The sequence below is a fragment of the Heptranchias perlo genome, chromosome 1 (assembly GCF_035084215.1).
Source record: "Heptranchias perlo isolate sHepPer1 chromosome 1, sHepPer1.hap1, whole genome shotgun sequence".
NCBI classification, from domain to species: Eukaryota; Metazoa; Chordata; class Chondrichthyes; order Hexanchiformes; family Hexanchidae; genus Heptranchias; species Heptranchias perlo.
Window position 1 is genome coordinate 191,511,731 of NC_090325.1, and position 8,149 is coordinate 191,519,879.

The 8,149-nt window shown below is 45.8% G+C and overlaps 1 protein-coding gene across 1 annotated transcript in view; it reads left to right on the forward strand.

Annotated features, from left to right (window-relative positions):
• Window positions 1–8,149, forward strand: part of LOC137330224 (PDZ and LIM domain protein 5-like) — a 274,221-nt gene that overhangs the window by 22,516 nt on the left and 243,556 nt on the right. The window lies entirely within an intron of this gene.

Here is an 8,149-nt window from a genome sequence, read left to right on the forward strand (position 1 = left end):
TGATTCTTTAATTTTAGAGATGATACATTCCAATGACGCATGACCGCCCATAGATAATGAGTGAAAGATTTGGAAGAAGTCCTCTGCGTAACTGGGTGACTCACACACAACTGGGAATTGGCACCGGGCCCTTCAGTCATGAGGACCGAATGTGACTCGTGGATCAGGAGAGTCGTACGGTGGGCACACGGTGTGGGTTGTGGAAGAGGTTTCCCTTGGTCATGCCACGTGCAAATCTGGCAGTAGGGCTCATACCCATTCTGTAAGGTGTGCAGGTCAACGGTGGGGGGAGGGAGGTGGGGTTGGAGAGTTCACCATTGACACCTGCTGCGTGGGAGTAGGTTCCCACGGTGCCCCGTGCTGTGCTGCCGCCTCAGCATGTTGATCAGCCAGCGAGTTTCTGTGGGTATGTGGGGACACCGTTTTGCTATGAGCCCTGACTCTCCCGAGGTAGATCGGTGCCTTCCACCCAAAGTTGGGAGAGCATCGCTGCGTGAACCAGCGTTTTCCGGTCCACGGTACAGAAGTTATTCCGGTAGTAGAGAGGCAACAATTCCATTGTGTTTACGACATGGGCACTGTCCAAATGGATGATGGTAACCACATCAGGATGTGTTGTGAACGACCGTTAGTAAAGCCAATTCAGCATACTGTGCAGAGTGCATGTTACATTTATACTGGTCCATCTGCTCAGGATAATCACCAGCAATTTAGTATGTGGTTTCCCATCTACATGGCGGGATGAGCCGTCAATGTAGATGCTTTGTGCACCATCTATTGGGGTCTTTAGGACTTGGTGGTTATCAAACTGTAAGATGGGCAAGGAACACGTATGTTGGTGCAATAAAAGATTGAGCTTTCTTGGGATTGATCTTTAGACCAGTCGTCCTTAGACTGCCTGGAACATCCCGAAGTACAATCAGATGTTGTTCCTGTGTCCCGGTGGCAATCAAAATCTCATCCACGTATTGTAGAACACACTGATAGTAAGAACATCCCTTCAGTGTAGACGCTATACACCTGTGGATGATTGTTGGGGAGTTATGGAACCCCTGAAGCAAACATGTCCAGGTATATTGTTGGTCGTTGAAAGTAAAGGCAAACTTATACCGATCCTCCGGGTGAACTGGAACCCTCCTGAATCCATTGGAGATATTGAGGGTCGAAAAGATCTCGGCCGTCCTCAGAATCTGTGCCAGCAACGTGGGTGAATTGCTCAAACAGGTGTGCACAAATGTGTGACTGAATTCAATTTCCTGTAATCAATTGTTAATCGCCAACTACCATCTGGTCTTTTTACCGGCCAAATTGGTGAATTCGCTGTGAATGATCCCTGACGGATCACATTTTGCCCTAACGGAGAGTCAATTGCAGCCTGTACATAAGGATGGCTCTCAGTGGGAATTGGATATTGTTTACATTTACTGTGGGGTGGGCCGTTAACCCTTATTTCCTTCTCTCGCCTACCACAATCATATTTATGTTTAGCCGTCACCTCATCCATCTGGTCCAAGATCGCTTGAACGTCTGGGTCAGAATGAGTGAGGGGAGGGCACAGGTCAGGTTTCTTAATTGCGTATACAGCAAAAACATCAGAAGACACATCACGCTATTGTCCCGTTATATCTCTTATCCACAAACATTGGTTAGTATAATCAATCAATATCCCGTACTGGGTTAATGCATCAGATCCCAATCGCCCCTATTCAGTGGCATAGCCTTCGCGACCGGATCAGGTATTCGCATCTGAATACCATCCATACTCGGGTCAACATGAGTCAATTGCACAGATTCCTGTACAGAGCCATTAAAGCCTTGCGGTGAATGAATAACCCCTGTGGCTCCTGCAAAGTCAGAGGGTTATAAGGTATGTAAGACAGTGACAATAGAACCTGTGTCCACTAACAACTTCTGCCGTGGGCTCCCTCTGATCACAGCAGTGACAAAAAGCCGATTGTCATACGTCCTCCGGAACCTTATTATCGGATAATTATGGGGGCCCGGCACTCCGTCATTGTGAGCCTGGATGAGTTGGCTCACCCTCCAACACTGGCGGCGAGGCCTGGACCGAATGGACTGAGGGCGGCCGCCCCTAGTTAATTGCTGAGTAGCCAATAACGCAATTAATTTGTCCAATTTTATTTCAAAAGAGTGGTTTTCTCCTGGACTTGTGTGATTTAGATTAAAAGCCCAAATTTCGTTAAATCATTTTTATTTTGGACTCTGGTCATTTTTGTTTTCCACCACAGTCAATCAGAAAATCAAAGAGTGGAGGCATTCTCCTGACCGCTATTGCATTTTAATAAATTTAAGCAAACAGAATCACCTCAAAGATTCCGAAGGCACTAAATCAAGTTAAAATTAACATACTTTTGACAACTACATTAACACACTCATACACCTTAAAATATTGATTCCTTGAATTGGTTATGAACTCAAGAAAATGATTCCAACTCAGTTCAAAACCAAAAACACAAGGACTCAATGGGCTCGATTTTCGCACCCCCGAGCGGGTGCGTTCGTGGCGGGGGGCTCTGAAAATCGGGGATTCCTGGGGCTTGTCCGGAGCCCGGCTCCAACCCGCCCACTTCCGGGTTCCCCAGTGTCGCGCTGACATGCGCGCGCAGCCCCCGCATGTGGGACTCCCGCCGGCAATTAAAGCCGGCGGGATGCCACTTGAAGTAATTAACTAGGTACTTCAGGTCGTTTACAGACCTGATTGACCTGATATTTTAGGAGGGGTGGGATTTTCAAGTCAACTGGGACTGTTTCCCGCACTGGGGAAAACACTCCCAGTTGAAATGGACGTGTTGCAGCCATCAGCCTGTGGCAGCTGCAAAGGTCCATTTGACAGGTGTGGAGGGGGGGAGACACCCACTCTGCAGTGACACAATGGGTGACATCAGTTGTGGATCTTTATAGTGATCCTCAGGAAAGGGCATTATTGCACAAACCAGACAAGATTCGCAAAGACGTGGCAGTAGTGGTGACAATATAATATGTAATGTGAGTTGATCAGAAATTAAGTATAAGTAAAAACCATGACAAACCCTCAAACACCCTTGTGCATCCCCTTCATGCTCACGACACGTTTGCCTTACGCTTCCTACTGCACATATGTGATGCATGCCCTGTGGCTGCAGCACAGGTAGTGGCAGGTTGAGTGAGGCTGACCGTGAAAGAGATACATGAGAGGATGAGTATGAGATAGAGTCATGAGATTGTATGAGGATTGGGTTGAGTGGTAGTGGCGGGATGAGTACTGGCGAGTTGAGTAAGTGCAGGTAAGATGAGGGTGAGCTTTGAGTGGGTGTGAGGGGTGATGTGACAGAGTAGTGTTGGCAGTGCCGAAGGAGATGTGGGGTGGGGGCAGTGTTGTGGCAGACGGAGTATAGGGGAAAGACTACGTGTTCTCACTGTGGCTGACCTACTGAGGTCATTGGAGCGCCTCCTGCACTGTATGCAGGTGCGCGATATGTTGGTGGTGCAGGTGACCTCTGCCACCTCGAGCCAGGCCTTCTTGGTGGCAGAGGCAGGCCGCTTCCTCCCGCTCGCCGGGGGGGAAGATCTCTGTCCTCCCCCTCCTCCTCACCCCATCTAATGATACCTGGGGTGAGGCATCATTAAACTGGGAGCAGCCTTCCCCCTGGGCTGCTCCATGGTGTAATTTTTGCTGTTTGTGGCAGCATCTGTCAGTGGAGGACTGCCCCTTTAAATAGAGCGCCTTCAGCTGACAGATCTTACTGCGCATTCGCAGCCCGCCCGATGCGCAGATCAGCAGCGGGGAACCTGGAGGAGCAGGTAAGTGGATCCAATTAGTGTGTTGCCTGCTACGATCGCGCGGGCAACCCACTAATTTCACCGGGTGCGTTGAAAACACGCCCGCTGGCCCACCCGCCGAGAACCCGCACCCCTGGTAAAATCGGGCCCATGAAGCTCTACTGCACCAACTCAGAACGATGGGGTTGTACAAATTTCTGGAATCATTGCCGTGTCTTTGCTCGATTTGGCTTTAAATGGCTTATTTCTTACAAAGATTGCTGTGTCCTTGTTTGGAGTACCTCCCTGTACTTGATTGATCTTTGTTTGTTGTTTATCAAGTAACAAGGTCCAAGGCCCTTGAAGTAATTTAACAGTTAATGGGATTATCTCTGTTTCCTTTGTTTGATATGTTTGAGCTGGTCAAAACCTCTTATCTTATACTTTCCCGGGCAAACATGTGGTATCAAGTGATACCATTTGCATCTACACAATAAAAAGTCAATTGCTGGGCAGAGACATGTTTTGACTTCTTTGATTTGATGATTACCTTGTACAGGACATACATTGCTGACAATTACTTTGTACAGAAATAGAAACAGAAAATGCTGGAAATACTCAACAAGTGAGGCAGCATCAGTGGAGAAAGAAACAGAGTTAACGTTTCAGGTCGATGACCTTTCATTGGGTCTTCGACCTGAACCATTAACTCTGTTTCTTTCTCCACAGGTGCTGCCTGACTTGCGGAGTATTTCCAGCATTTTCTATTTTATTTCAGATTTCCAGCATCTGCGGTATTATGTTTTTGCTTGCTTTGTACAGACGAACCACCTTAACAACATCTGTTCCCTGATCAATCTTATCAGCACAACTGCCAGTTCTTGTTTTTTTATACTCCATTCTCCTATTTGATCCTTTATGCACTGGACACTTTTTAGTACAAGCGAACTTTTATTCTTTTACAGTATTATCTTACACATTCCTTGATAACCCTCTCCCTTCTATTTATTTCCTTATTTTGTCCTCCATAGTTATTCTTAACCCCGCCCCCATACACTCTAAGATAAGTGTCTCTTTCCCACCCATTCATGTTATATACCAATTTCTGAGAGTCAAATAATGGAAAATTATGAAAACCCACTGTACAGCCTTATTAGTCCTTGTTGTCGATGTATAAACATCAAAGCAAGTGTATCTGTCTACTCTTTGTTGGCCCATGACAAACTAAAGTGCCTTTAGTAAATCTTTACATTCTCGCATTCAATCACATTCTCAGTGGAGACGCTAGGTACAAATACAGGGAGATGTGTCTTAACTAGTCACCTGTTGACATGACCCAACTTTCTACCTCTTATGTTCAATCCCAGCTCCAAACAATGGTATGGGAAAGGGGTTATAGAGAATGTGGGACCTTGTACTTTGTTCTCATTTGCACAAGTTCAGACTATTTTCATTAGCATGTCCGCCGCTTTGTACAAAAACCAAAGGGGAAATTCCCCTATGTGCCACAATGGTGGCGTAACTTAGGCAGGGTGGGATTTCCTGCCACCCTGTGCCCGTGCCCATGGCCCCAGCGGACGTCCCCAAGGTCAGGGTGATCATCGTAATTTAGGCAGGTGGCAGGGCCATTTACACCATCATCAATACGAAGGTTGGAGGAGGGCAGTTTTTGCTGTGCCTGCCACTGAGTACCATGGCCAACGGTGCTGGCTAAAGCATGTTAATCATTGTTTTCTTAAATTCTGAGTTTTCCACTTTGCCTGGTACAATCAGTCATGTGTGATCAATTGAGTTAGACAAGACATCCATTTAAAATTTGCAACTTTGGACGTCAGGACTGCACCCATCTTTGGGCGGACACTTTATTTACTCAGTGTCACTTCTGGCAGAAAATCCTGAAGAGGCGTTAGGTAGCGAGGAGACAATTTCCACTCCGCCCACGCAAGCAACTTCAGATATCAATTTGGTCCCAATTTTGACCTGAAAACTTTCTAACCAAGGACGATACAAGATCAAAATCAATGCTTCAGTTGAAGGATATCTTCATTATTTCCAAGAAAGGTCATACCCAGGTTAATCCCGGGGACACATGAGGAGAGGTTGAGTAGATTGGGACTCTACTCTTTGGAGTTCAGAAGAATGAGAGGCGATCTTATTGAAACATATAAGATTGTGAAGGGGCTTGATCGGGTGGATGCGGTAAGGATGTTCCCAAGGATGGGTGAAACTAGAACTAGGGGGCATAATCTTAGAAGAAGGGGCTGCTCTTTCAAAACTGAGATGAGGAGAAACTTCTTCACTCAGAGGGTAGTAGGTCTGTGGAATTTGCTGCCCCAGGAAGCTGTGGAAGCTACATCAATAAATAAATTTAAAACAGAAATAGACAATTTCCTAGAAGTAAAGGGAATTAGGGGTTACGGGGAGCGGGCAGGAAATTGGACATGAATTTAGATTTGAGGTTAGGATCAGATCAGCCATGATCTTATTGAATGGCGGAGCAGGCTCGAGGGGCCGATTGGCCTACTCCTGCTCCTATTTCTTATGTTCTTATGTTCTTATTCAAGGTCATTGCTGTCTCATTTTATTACTGATGAGGAGTGGGAGGTATCCCTAATGATCCGTTGCATTAATTGTTGGAATTTCCAAAGACAGCCGGAGAGAAAGGCCACTGTCCCATTTTGGGAATCTTTGACCATTTTTCCATAGAAAGGATTTGGAAGTGAGTTACGTTTAAGTGCTCTATATTAAAACAAAGTGAATTTACGCAGGCCTAAAAAGTCACAGGCTGCAGCCACAGGGGTTTGAGGTGTCAATGAACTAGGATTAAACATTTTGTTATCTCATCTCACATGGCCAAACAAATATTCATACCCACTATGGTGGGAATGATTCTATTCATGTGACTCCAACATGAGGCGTCTGCTGTGGATAGACTCTTGGGGGAAAGTGTAGTCAGTTTGATTGATAGACCTGCTGGTGAATCCCTGAATGGGGAAGGAGTCAGAGGCACTGCCCTTTCACTTCCAGTGAATACAGGGCAAGAAAAGGAAGGAAGAAACCCTTGTGTAGTCAGTCAGGTTTTAAACAGGAGACTGCAAGGGTCAGACCTTGGCATTTGGCTGAAATCTAAGATGGAAGTGGTCAGTTTTTGCAGTTGTCTGTAAAGAAAGGCAATTACAAAAAAATTAGCCCACAAAAGTGACAGGGTACATATTTTATTATTTTCTCCCCATTTTTCAAGGAGAGAAGTGAAATCGAATGACGTTAGTTGGATTAAGGGGAGATTTGATTGTAACTGTTACTCTGTATGTTTACTTGTTGTCTGTAAAATAAAGTAGCTTAACGGTTATATTGGCTTTGTGCCATTAAAGTGTTTTCAGTCTGCCTGCCGAAAGATTGGAAAAACATGCATAAGGTCAGAAAGGTAAAAGCCCATTGGGATACAGGGAAATGTGGTGAATTGAATCCAAAATTGGCTCAGTAACAGGAAACAAGGGGTAAAAGTCGATGGATGCCTTTGCGAATGGAAATCCGTTTCCAGTGGTGTGACACAGGGCTCAGTGTTGGGTCCCTTGCTGTTTGTGGTTTATATTAATGATTTGGACTTGAATGTCGGGGGCATTTGCAGACGACACAAAAATTGGCCGTGTAGTTGATAGTGAAGAGGATAGCTGTAGACTCCAAGAAGATATCGATGGGTTGGTGGAGTGGGTGGAAAAATGGCAAATGGAGTTCAATCCGGAGAAGTGTGAGGTAATGCACTTACGGAGGGCAAACAATAAAAGGGAATACGCAGTAAACGGGAACATATTGAGAGGGGTAGAGGAAGTGAGAGACCTTGGAGTGCATGTGCACAGGTCCCTGAAGGTGGCAGTACAGTTAGATAAGGTTGTGAAGAAGGCATACGGAATGCTCTCTGTTATTAGCCGAGGTATAGGATACAAAAGCAGGGATGTAATGATGGAACTGTATAAAACGCTGGTAAGGCCACAGCTGGAGTATTGTGTGCAGTTCTGTTCACCACATTACAGGAAGGACGTAATTGCTCTGGAGAAAGTGCAGAGGAGATTTACAAGAATGTTGCCAGGTCTTGAAAATTGCAGCTATGAGAAGAGATTGGATAGGCTGGGGTTGTTTTCCTTGGAGCAGAGGAGGCTGAGAGGTGACTTGATTGAGGCGTACAAAATTATGAGGGGCCCAGATAGAGTAGACAGGAAGTACCTGTTTCCCCTAGCGGAGAGTTCAAGAACTAGAGGACATAGATTTAAGCTGATTGACGGAAGGATTAGAGGGGACACGAGGAAAAACTTTTTTACCCAGAAGGTGGTGGGCGTATGGAATTCACTGCCCGAATTGGTGGAAGAGGCAGGGACCCTCAACTCTTTTAAAA